This window comes from Mesoplodon mirus (genome assembly GCF_964341445.2).
Source record: "Mesoplodon mirus genome assembly, chromosome: 19".
Taxonomy (NCBI): domain Eukaryota; kingdom Metazoa; phylum Chordata; class Mammalia; order Artiodactyla; family Ziphiidae; genus Mesoplodon; species Mesoplodon mirus.
The window spans coordinates 8,752,361-8,765,414 of NC_138995.1; the positions used below are offsets into that span (position 1 = coordinate 8,752,361).

Consider the following 13,054-nt stretch of genomic DNA (forward strand, 5'->3'; position numbering starts at 1 on the left):
AGTAATAAAATACTACTTTATTTTAACTAAACGTTTTATTTTGAGAAAACCGTAGGTTTACAGGCAGTTGCAAGAAATGATGCAGCAAGAGCCCATGTAGACTTTACCCCATTTTCCTCAGTGGTAGCATCTGCAAAATTATGGTATAATGTCACAGCCAGGATATTGACATTGCTACAATCCCCTGATTCTCAGATATCCCTGTTTTTACTCATTGGTTCTATGCAGTTTTATCACATGAGGAGGGGTTTCCTGTATCCAGCACCACAGTCAAGATTCAGAGCAGTTCCATGACCACAGGGATCCCTTGTGCCACCCTTTTGCAATCTCCCCTCTCTGCCTCATGCCTGGCCATTTCTACAATTTCCTCTCTTCAAGAATGCTATATAAAATGGAACCATACTGTACGTGACCTTTGGAGGTTGGCTTTTTTCACTTAGCATAATTATCTGGATTCATCCAAGTTGGTGGATGAATCAATTCTTCATTCATTTTTTTTTTATCACTGAGTAATATTCCATGGTGTGGATGTTCCAGTTTGTTTAACTAGTCAACTGCTGCCTTCAGCAACTGGGTTGCTTCCAGGTTGGAGCTATTATGAATAAAGTTACTCTGAATATTCATTTATAGGTTTTTGTGTGAACGTCCGTTTTCATTTTTCTGGGAAAATATCCAAGAATGTAATGTCTGGGTCATATGACAATTGTATATTTAGTTGTATAGAAGTTGGCAAACTGATCTCCAGAGTGGCTGTACCATTTCACAGTTCCAACGGCAGTGTATGAATGGTCCATTTCTCCGCATCCTCAACAGCATTTGGTGATGTCACTATTTTTTTAAAGTATTTTTATTTATTTATTTATTTGGTTGTGCCGGGTCTTGGTTGTGGCAGGCGTGCTACTTAGTTGCGGCTCACTGGCTCCTTAGTTGCGGCTCACCAGTCCTTAGTTGTGGCATGCAAACTCTTGATTGCGGCATGCATATGGGATCTAGTTCCCTGACCAGGGACCGAACCCAGCCCCCTGCATTGGGAGCATGAGTCTTAACCACTGCGCCACCAGGAAAGTCCCAGATGTCACTCTTTTTTATTTTAGCCATTCTGATAGGTGTGTGGTGATAATCTCATTGTGGTTTTAAGTTGTACTTATTCAGTGACTAATGATGTTGAACACTTTCATGTATTTATTTGCCATCTGTAGCTCCTATTCAGTGGTATGTCTATTCATGTCTTTTGTCTATTTTTTAATTGGACTGCTTTTTTTTTTCACTGTTGAGTTTTGAGAGTTTTCTATATATTCTAGAAGCTAATCCTTTGTTGGATAGGTGACAGACTCTGTTCTCTCAGTCCGTGGCTTTCCTTTTTATGCTCTTAATTGGATCTTTCACAGAGAAAAAGGTCTTAATTTTGATGGCGTCCAGTTTATCAGTTCTTCCTTTTGTAGATCATACTTTTGGTATCAAGTCTCTTTGGATCGCTTTGACTAGACCTAGCTTCTGATTTTCTCATATTATATTCTTTAGAAGTTTTATAGTTTTTTGTTTTCCATTTACAACCATGACCCATTTGAAGTTAATTTTTGTATAAGCTATGAAGTTGAGGTCAAGATACCCTTTTTTTGCCTCTGAATGTCCAGTGGCTCCAGCCCCATTTGTTGAAAAGGCTCTTCTTCCTCCATCAAATTGCTTCTGCACCTTGGATAGAAATCAGTTGGATGTATTTGTATGGTGAGTAGTCTTTAAAGTTTAAGTCAAACAGCAAGTCAAAGAACAATATGTATGGTATGATCCCATTTTTATTTGAAAACATAAATATACATATGTATTTACATATTCACAGTGATGTTTATTGTGATTATCTCTGGAGGTTGAGGCAGGAAGATTTTCACCTTATAGTCTTAAAGATAATAGTTTATTGAGCATTTATTGTGTGACAGGTGCTATTTAAAATTTTATAATTAACTGTTATTGTAAAAAAAATCATGATCATGATTACTAAATTATTACTAACTCTCATATAGCCAGGTACTATTCTTTTATTTTTTTGTGATACTATAAACAGTAGGTTTCTTTGCATCATTTGGAATTAGTGAGATTTTCCTCTAAACTTTTTCCCTGAAAGTAGATTCATTTGTTGAAATGAAGTTTTGGTGTTTTTTTTTTTTTGAAGATGTTGGGGGTAGGAGTTCATTAATTTTTTATTTAATTTTTGCTGTGTTGGGTCTTCGTTTCTGTGTGAGGGCTTTCTCTAGTTGTGGCAAGTGGGGGCCACTCTTCATCGCGGTGCGCGGGCCTCTCACCATCGCGGCCTCTCTTGTTGCGGAGCACAGGCTCCAGATGCGCAGGCTCAGTAGTTGTGGCTCACGGGCCTAGTTGCCCCGCGGCATGTGGGATCCTCCCAGACCAGGGCTCGAACCTGTGTCCCCTGCATTGGCGGGCAGATTCTCAACTACTGAGCCACCAGGGAAGCCCCCAGGTACTATTCTTAAATGCTTTACATATATCCTCTCACTTAACAATCACACCAACCCCAGGAGTTAATTGCTGTTATTATTCCTATATTACAGTAGGGAAACAGAGTTTTAAGACATTGTGTGCCAAAGGCCACAGAACAATAAAGCTGCAGAGATACAGACCCAGATATTCTGACACTACAACAGCCCTCTGAGCCCCTCCATTACACTGTTTACCTGTGTGTTGTATGAATTATTTGACAACCTAAAGTCATATTTTTTGTAATCACAGAAGGAAGAAGATGACTTAAAATAATGCAATCTGATTTGCAAAAAAAAAGGCATGCCTTCTTTTTGACCAGTTTAGCTGCAATAACAATTCACCAGTTGCTTATGGTCTGTGTATGGCCTATGAGAATATTCTTTTCAGGATTTTTTTCCCCTGTGAATGTCTAAAACTTCTAAAGTATTCTAATATATTACAGTTTCCAACAAGAAATTTTAAAAGAATATGTATTTTCTTGAGAATTATGCCTGACTGGTTTCAGATGGTCCTGAGAATGAAGTGGTCTCCACAATATCTCCTCTATATTCCATGTAAACAAGACAAAGCCAGAGAGCTCAGTGACAGGACGTGACCCAAAGCCTCGCTCAAGTCTTTATGGCCTAAAGTCACCTCGCCCAGAATGCTCTCAAAGGCAAACAGAGAGCATTCTTTAAATATTTCTGGTTTAAAAAAAAAAAAAAAAAAAAGCAAGCCTTTATATTATTCCTTTTATTAAATAACAAGCCCCTAGAAAGGAAGTGGTAAATAAGTGTTAAGATGGACATTAATTAAAATATGTAAGTATTCACTGGAGTAGAAACACTCTCAATAACCCCAGATTCTTCAAATGAAGAAAAATGGGGGTTTGATGTAAAAATTCCAGAGTACTTTCCCTCAATGTCTTTATTTTACACTCTTCTGATTCACTGACACCTCCCTACATCCTCAAACCTCCATAAAAAATAAAAATTATAGATTAAAATAAAACTTAAAAACACTTAAAGTAGAATTATTTTTCCAAGTCCTGTTACCTCTCCCCTGGATATATTTCTTCCATTACTCATATCCCTTCTATTCTGATGACCACTGGCTCAGTTTGGGCTTCTGTTGCCTGTTTCCAGCTGCCAGATTAACCATCAGAAAATACACCTCTGGCCATGTGAGTTCCTTGCTCAAAGATCTTCACTGGCTCCCTACTGCCTTCTGATACAAGTACAAACTCTGCAGTTTGGAGTTCACAGAATTACGCCAATGCAACTTGCCCTGCTTTTTTCCCCACCATTAGCCTTGACCTGCCGTCGCCCTGTCCAACCTGGAGGGAGGACCATTTCCAAGATGGCCTCCCCACCTGTGTGCTTTTGCTCAGGCTGAACCTTCAGCTGGGCTCTCCTCCTGGGATGCATGGCCATTTTACCTCCTCCTTCAAAACCATCAGGGCCCCTCCTCCAGCAAGTTTTTTCTTAATTTTCTGCAAACTGGCCAAGACCTTGAATGTTATCTAATGGTAATCCTCAAGTTTGCGTAGCAGCCTGCAGTGTATAAGCCCTCTCTTGGGGTTCTTGCACTCACATCTGAAGCACACCTCCGATTGCAATAGGAAGGTGAGGATAGTTCCTGTGTGAATGTTTGTTGATATTTTTGTTTACATTAATGGAAAGAGGAAGGTGAATAATGTTTACTAGAGCTTCACTGATTCATTAATGATATGTGTGACTAATTTGTTGACTCAAATAATAGCTTTCACATACTGGAAGAATATTCCCTCAAATTTTTGTGCTATTCACATTTTCATAGTTGCAGACACGATTTTAAGGTTAATCTGTACTATTAACATTGTTTCCAACACATTCTCAATTCTACAGAAACAAAACCACGGTAAACTGAGCCTTGATTTGTAGTGTTTGCCTCTTTCCATGGTGTAAATATTCCCAACATGGCTGATTTCAAGCTACCAAACTGACCTCAGTGAACACAAAGTTGGGAAGAGATGTACAGTAGCACATCATTATGTAATATTTTTATCATACACATACAATGGATGTAAATAATCTAAAGAACATAGTTAAATGTAAAATAATTAGGAATGGTCAGTTAGTTAATTTTCAACAAAGGGACCAATGCAATTCAGTGGGGAAAGAAGTTTGTATGGAAAAAAAATGCTTTGATTCATATCTTACATCCTAGACAAAAATCAATTGGAGATGGTTCACAGACCTAAACATAAAAGCTAAAACTATAAAGCTTCTATAAGGAAACTAGGAGAATATCTTCACAACATTTAAGTGAGCAAACGTTTCTTAGAACACAAAAAGTAGTAATTATAAGGGGAAACATTGGTAAAAGTGGACTTCAATTAAATTAAGCAATTTGTGCTTCAAAAGACAGCTAACTTTAAAAAGTGAACAAGCAAGACACAGACTTGGAGAAAATAACTGCAATACATATATCTGACTTAGGATTCATATTCAAAATATATACATACATATATAACCAATGAAACTCAATATTTAAAAGATAAATGACACCATTTAAAATAAAATAGAAGACTCAAACAAGAACTTACCAAAGAAAAATATCAAATGGTCAATAAGCACATGAAAAAATGTTCAACATTAGTCATCAGGAAAATACAAACTAAAACTATGACATAATGTTATACACCCACTAGGATGGCTAAAATAAAAGAGATTGGCGGAACCAGATGTTGATGTGGACCCACTGGGAGTGCAAAATGGTAAAATCACCTTGAAAATCAGTCCAGCAATATCATAAAAGTAAACCTATACCTACCCCATGACCCAGCAATATCACTCTTAGATGTTGACCCAAAAGAAATGAAAGCATATATACACAACAAGGCTCTTAACAAGAATATATATAGATATTTTATTAATAAATAACTATGAAGAGAGCCCAGATGTTCATCAAAATGAAACAGATAAACAACTTGTGATATAGCCATAGAATAGATTACTACACAGCAAGAAAAAGTGACAAACTACTAACACATCACAACCTGGATGAACTGTCAAAACATTATGCTGAGCAGAAGCCAGATACAATTGTACTGCTGTGTGATTCCATTCAGTTGTAGTATTGAAATAGGAAAAACTAATCTCTGATGAAAAAAATAAGTCTTAAAGCTTTTTTCTTATTACCATCAAGAAAGCCAGTCAGTGTAAACCTCTTAAATGAGCACATGCATGCGCATAACACACACACACACACACACTCCCCACACAGCCTTCCGACAGATGATACCAAACGTGACTTAGCCTTCTCCTTCACCGCGATGCAAAACTTGTTTTTTTCCCCCCTGCTCGTACAGAATCCTCTGTACTTAAGAATGCAAACTGTAAATCAATACCCACGTCTTAAAGGTGACATTTCAACAACTGTACATCCTGGAGCCTCTCAGGATCTCAGGATCATTTTGTTCCTGTCAAACGTCTAACTTTGTAAATAATTTATGAGCATCCAACTCCACATCTTGCAGTACAGGATGAAACTCCTTCATTTTGTATATGTATGTCTTCATTCAAATAGCCAGTCATTCATTTGCTAAGCATTATTGAATACCCACTATGCGCCGGGCACTGGATTGGGCAGTGTGAACGTAGAAGTGGAAAGGACAGGCCCAGCCTGAACTGGGGAGGAGGAAAGGTTAGATATCAGATTATGGATTGCACCATAAATTTTTCTTGTAATGATTGCTTTTTTAAAAAAAGGAGTTAAACAGGGTAGGCCTCCTATGAACACATTTACCAAGAAGTCCTATCTTGTCTTGGATGGATGGAGAATAAATTAAGAGTTTGGGATTAACATATATACACTACTATACATAAAATAGATAACCAACAAGGACCTATCATATAGCACAGGGAATAACCTCAATATTTTGTAATAACCTATAAGAGAAAAGAATCTGAAGAAGAATGCATATATATATAAACACACACACACATATATATAACTGAATGACTGTGCTGTACACCTGAAATTAATACAACATTGTAAATCAACTATACGTCAATTAAAAAAAAAAAAAATATATATATATATCAAGGAGTACTTCCTGGAGGAAGAAGCTTTTGAGCTGGGCTGTGAATGAAGTGCAAGAGTGTACATGGAGGGGGCTGATATTTCAGGTGGCTGAATCATTGTGTCAATAGTTCTGATACACAGAAGAGCATGTTGTTTTTAAGGTTCCAGGAGGAAGCTTATCATTGGGGAAAGTAGAGATACAAAGTGAGTCTAGTGAAATTAGGAAGGTCTGAAATAAGCCGGGCTGTGTTAAGAATCTCTGCTTTATCAACAAATAGAATCAGTGGGAAGCTATTACAGAGAGTTGCACTTTAGAGGGATGTGATCGTCTGGGTACATTGCGTAGAACAGACTGGGGAGTATGTGTACAAGCTGTGGGGAGACCAGTTTGACGCCAGCATGTATACATCATAGACAAATGCCCCTACTAATGTCCAGTGAAAGACCTGCTCTGAATTCTGTGGACTATAGAGAAAACTTAGATGGCCCTACTTTGAACAATTAACAAACATCCTGGCATTGCTTTGCAGACAGAAGGCTGAAATCTGAGAGGCTTAGCAGAAAGAGTTAAGGAGCCCATCAAGAGGAGGACGGACAGACCAAAGAAAATAGCCTGAGGGAACAGACACCTGAGTACAGGTACGTTCCAGTTATTCTTTTAATTTTTATTTGGATTCAGCAATTGAGAGCTTGTTCTGTCTCAGAACTGTACCAAGTGCTTCATATTTATCAGAGTTAATGCTCACCTCCATCCTACAAGGCGCGTAGTATTACTAAATATTTTTTACAAAGAAAGAACTGGAAGTTTAGAGAGGGAGAGTACCTTGAGGTTATACAATCTGTAAGCAGTAGAGGCAGAACTTGAACCCAGGTCTCTGCTGGCAAATGTTGGCTCTTCACCACCCGCACTCTTTTTTTTATTATTATTTATTTATTTATTTTTGGCTGCGTTGGGTCTTCGTTGCTGCGCGCGGGCTTTCTCTGGTTGCGGTGAGCAGGGGCTACTCTTCATTGCGGTGCACAGGCTCCTCAGTGCGATGGGTTCTTTGTTGCGGAGCACGGGCTCTAGGCACGCGGGCTTCAGTAGTTGTGGCATGCGGGCTCAGTGGTTGTGGCTTGCGGACTCTAGAGCGCAGGCTCAGTAGTTGTGGCGCACGGGCTTAGTTGCTCCACAGCATGTGGGATCTTCCCGGACCAGGGCTCAAACCCGTGTCCCCTGCGTTGGCAGGTGGATTCTCAGCCACTGTGCCACCAGGGAAGCCCCATCCCCACTCTTTAACCTCTTACGCTGGTTTTCATTTGCTCTGTTCCCATTATATTTGGGAACAATTTCGGGTTCATCTGTACTTTGCCATAAATACATAGAACCTTAGCTCTAAAGGGTCTTAGACATCAGAGGGGCCAATCCTCTTATGTTACAGGGGAGCAACATGAGACTTACGGCTATGCTGGGAGCCACCCAAGGTCCCCCAGCAAATGTTGGGCAAGTGAGGTACAGAACCTAGAATCTTCCAGCAAACCACACTGCTTGTTCAGCTCAATCATTCTCTTTCAAGATGGACAGATTTTGCCATCATAAAGTTTTACTGAGCCTGTGGCCTCAGTTGGTCAAGAGGGAAAGTTCTTTTTTTTGGGGGGGGGCAGTATTTTTGAGCTTTTCTCTCATACATAATTTGCTTACTGAACCAAACCTATAAAGCATATATACATTCTTTTTAATATTCTTTTCCATTATGGTTTATCCCAGGATATTGAATATAGTTCCCTGTGCTATACAGTAGGACCCTGTTGTTTATCAGTTCTCTATATCATAGTTTGCATCTGCTCACCCCAAACTCCCACTCCATCCCTCCCCCACTCCCTCCCCCCTTGGCAACCACAAGTCTGTTCTCTATGTCTGTGAGTCTGTTTCATAGATAGGTTCATTTGTGCCATATTTTAGATTCTACATATAAGTGTTATCCCATAGTATTTTTCTTTCTGACTTCATTTAGTACGAGAATCTCTAGTTGCATCCATGTTGCTGCATATGACATTATTCCGTTCTTTTTTATGGCTGAGTAGTATTCCACTGTATTTATGTACCACATTTTCTTTATCCATTCATCTGTCGATGGACATTGAGGTTGTTTCCATGTCTTCGCTATTGTGAATAGTGCTGCTATGAACATAGGGGTGCATGTATCTTTTTGAATTACAGTTTGGTCTGGGTATATGCCCAGGAATGGGATTGCTGGATCATATGGTAATTCTGTTTTTATTTTTCTGAGGACCCTCCATACTGTTTTCCATAGTGGCTGCACAAACTTACATTTGGGGTGGTGGGGGACAGTTCTTAAACACTGGTCCGCAAACAAAGTAATCATCAAATGACTGATATGAAAAATCAGATGAGTTTGGGCACTAGATCTAGACAATTATTTTGTCTGGTCTCCCCTTCTCTGATGGGAGGAAGAAATGTTACTTAACGTGTATTAAATGTTGAACATTTTAGAACCTGCAGCTGGACTCAGTGCTTAATTAATCACAGATTGCTTAGGGCCAAATGCTGTCTGCTGGGGCAAGGATTCTTTGGTTACCTACAACTCCAGTGCAGATAGGAAAACTTCATTTCACAACAGCAAAGGAACAGCCCCCATTAGGTAGAGTGGTGGACTAGGTAAGCTTTCCAAAAGGGAAATTTGCATTATTTAGCCTTCAAATTTTACATCAGTACCTGAAACGTAGCACAAAGTATCTAGAAGATATTTGATAATCTCTAGTCTTGCGTAATTAAATGCAATTAATATGTAGCTATTCCGGATTCTGGAACTTACAAATCTGTCAGCAATTCTTGTTGGCAGGAGAGCGTCCAACTGGGAACAGTCTCTTCTGGGTGGGAGGGACTCTGATTCAGCAGCAGCAAACTTTAAGATTCAAGATAGACTCTTCGTGTTTCCAACAGAAGACTTGGGGTTCATCTCTGTTGTGAATGGGGGTATTTGGGAAGCTCAGGATCTATCCGAATGCCAGGGCTTGAAGATTTTAGCAGAATTTTTCACTTTCAGAGATGCAGTCAATCGTCTCTGGGTGCACCTAGAAAGAAATGTTATCTTCAGCACTATAATTGAATTGATTTTCTATTTTTAAGATAAAGAACATCAACTTTTCCAACCAGAAGGAAATCTCTGCAGGCCGCTTTTCCTACATCTCTATCTTAACCCTCTCCCCTCTGATGAATAGGTATTAGTTAATTTCTGGCCCATCAGTATGTCTTCTCAACCTCTGGAGAGACACAGAACTCTTTCTCCTTCCTGCTGGGATGGCACTATGACTTTTCCCTGACTGTTCACCACCATGGACTCACTCAGAGCTGTGGCTAACAAACAAAACCCTGGAGGTATTAAAAAAAAAAAAAAAAAAGGGGTGGGTGGGTAACGTGATGTGTGGAATTGGGATTAAGCTCTGAAAGGTTTTTAATTCTGTCTCCACTGTTTACTATTTGTGTGACCTGAGGCGAGTGAAATGACATCTCTGAACCTCAGTTTCCTCGTAGACATAACATTTTTCTCAGGTCATCATCATGGTAACATGCAATCCCTCCACTCTGGTTTCTTGCACAGTCCCTGGAGCAAGGTGAATCCCATAATTATTCTCTCTCCGTTTAAAAAAAAAAATTGGTATCAAGCCCATGTATCATTTTATAAATCCAGAACAGCTCCCCTTACTTCAAAAAAGACACTGTGAAAACTTAAAAGGAAAGATAGATAGGACCGAGAGTTGAGCAAGGTTCTGAACGAAAACAAGAGACAACCAACAATAACAGGGGATTTGCCGTAATCGTTTCTGAAGATCTTTCCTGAGTAACTCAGGGCCCTTGCACAATGGCCAACCGTGAATTTGACAAACAGAATGATTGTTTTGGTCTGTGGTAGGTCAGAGCACAGCAGCAGACCAGAAGGTCACAGAAAGGATTTCAATTGGGTAAATCTTTCAGCCCCTTCTGACAGATTAAGTGTAGTCAGCCTTGATAGAAACTGCCAGTGGTAACTTCTGCATTTCCAAGGACCCACACACAAGTTGACACCTTGGGTGTTAATAAGCATTGCTGTGTTTGCTTTGGATGCGGTAATAAGTGCGAAGAGAATGAGACCTTCCCTAGATTCTTAGACATAATCACTTCTTGGATTTCACTAAGTTGAGGAATGAGGTTTCTTATTGAGGCTGCAAGACTAGATGATGAGGTCATAGCCCCTTTTTGGTCGCTGCTTTAGGCCAGAGACCCAAGCCAGACTTCCAGCTTCCAGCTAACACATTCAGAACAGAAAACACATGGCCATAATGTATATATTCTGTATTTTTTAGAGTGAGTGAGCCTTTTGCTCTGATTGCCTTCCTCTTGTTCCCACGCACGCCCTCAGACTTCCTGCAATCTGCCACACTCACTAATGGTGACAGACACGGATGGGATTTCAGGGAGCCTTGCATTTTTTTTTTTATTTGGTGATGAGGGAGAGAGAGGGAGTACTGTGTATGAATTGGCCTGTCTCCTACAACCCCGCGGTATCAAGATGAAGAAATGTCATCAAGAAAATCAAGGCCGAAAACGGGAGTGAAAACTCCCAGTAGTAAATCTGAAGAGGGAGTCCTGCTGTTTCATATAATGATCATATCAACAGTTGGACTATTTACAGTCGTCCCCTCTTATCTCTGGGGATATGTTCCAAGACCCCCAGTGATGCCTGGCCCCTCCGATGGTACTGAATCCTGTGTATACTATGTGTTTTCCTGTACTTTCGTACCTATGAGAAAGCTCCTATTTAATCAGCTACTTTTAACCTGCTTGTATTGAGATTGTGCCTTGTCATTCATAACAACGCGTAGAAGTTTTGTTTGGACTCTCTTACCCTCCCCGACCCACAGCACACTAGCGGCCAGAGTTGACTCCCGCTTAGCCTGGAGAGAAGACATTTTTAGCATGGGATTTTCCCGGGACTTTGGAGATTTTATGGTTCAAGTCCCCGTTCTTTGTAGGCTCCAAGGACCCTCAACTTTTCAGTCCAGGGGGCTCTTTCCACTTGCTCTCAGGAAGAAGAACTGGCTTGGGGATCATCTCCAAAAGAGGTGGCCTGGACTCCTAACTGGAAGATCCTCATCCCCACGCCCTCACCCAGTAGCAGCTCACATAATTTTGCTGGCCTCTGTGTGTGACCTTTCGTTCTTTGCTTTCCTCCTCCTCTTTCCATGACTAAACTTTAAACTTAGGGGTCACGACTTTCATCCGTGCATCCCTGGCAGTTTGCCTAGTATACTGCCTATGGTAGGTGCACCGTAAATGTCAGATATTGTAAGAAGGAATGGGAGATGGCTCAGTCAGCATGAAACCAGAGGGACACTATATGGGCCTCTGACAGGCCCACTCTTCGGGATCTTTCTACTGGGGTGACTCCAGCCAGGACGGAGAGGGATGCTTCCCCAGCACGTCCCTAGCCAGGGTGGGTTCCTCACTGTGTTTCCAGAACCATCGCTCTTCCAGGGCCTAGGAAAACACTGACATCACAGAGGAAATGGAGCCCAAGCCTGGAGATTGGGGAGGTATTCCTCACAGAAGGCCAGGCATCCCTTCCTCAGATGCCTAGCGTGCTTTCCAGGTCAAGACTTGGAGAAAAAGCCCAGCCACCACGTCCTCTTTCTTAATGCCCTGCACTCAGCTCCTGTGACCCCGTTGCCCATCTCGGGCAGCCCCGGCACATCTCACAGCTGTCCACTCGTTGGTGCAATCCTTAAACTCCCTGGGCTCCACTAATGGCTCTGTGCCCACCTCACACCACTTTGGGAAACAGGCACAATCAGGTTTTAACCTCCCTGCCCCTCCTTCCCCGGTGCCTCTGATACTGCTTCACATACAGATTCGCAAAAACACATCTGTCTCCTTCCTCGATGAGTATGGTGGGAATTATTATTCCCTGTCCAGCACCCTCAAAATACTTGTCTCTCCTATTGGGGTATATACCCCCCAGGTTACATCGTAGCAACAATGTAACATTTTTTGATTGGGTTCTACCTCCCCTGTAAGGCCCTTGAGGGCACAAATGAGGTCTTTTCATCACCTTCCTGATGGAAATCTAGCACCAGAGACCTACACATGTTTGGCAGTTGGTACATATTTATGAAAAGAAATGGGATAAAACAACCTGGAATGAATAGATTCATTAAATGGGGCGTGATCCTGCATACCAGCTATCTGCAAAAGAATGTAGATATTTAACAAGCATTGAAAGTATCTTTAATTCTTTAAAATGGTCTTAATGATCTGCTTTGGGTAAAGGAAAATATAAAAAATGAAAATATATGCAGGAATCATTGTGAACCATGATATATACTCTCTAGAATGGCTGAGGAGAAAAAGCATGACAATGTAAAATGATGGAGAGGGTGTGGAGCAACCTGAACTCCCACACATTTTTGGAGGGAGAATAAAATTGTCAAAACCACTTTGGAAAACTGTTTAACAGCTTCTCAAAAAAGTTAAATA

The 13,054-nt window shown here is 40.7% G+C and overlaps 1 long non-coding RNA gene across 1 annotated transcript in view; it reads left to right on the forward strand.

The window, feature by feature from the left end:
* Positions 1 to 13,054, forward strand: part of LOC309795362 — a 122,797-nt gene that overhangs the window by 69,739 nt on the left and 40,004 nt on the right. Inside the window, exon 5 of the long non-coding RNA XR_014292242.1 lies at positions 7,071 to 7,179. This is a non-coding gene — a long non-coding RNA (uncharacterized lncRNA). The remainder of the gene's footprint in view (positions 1 to 7,070; positions 7,180 to 13,054) is intronic.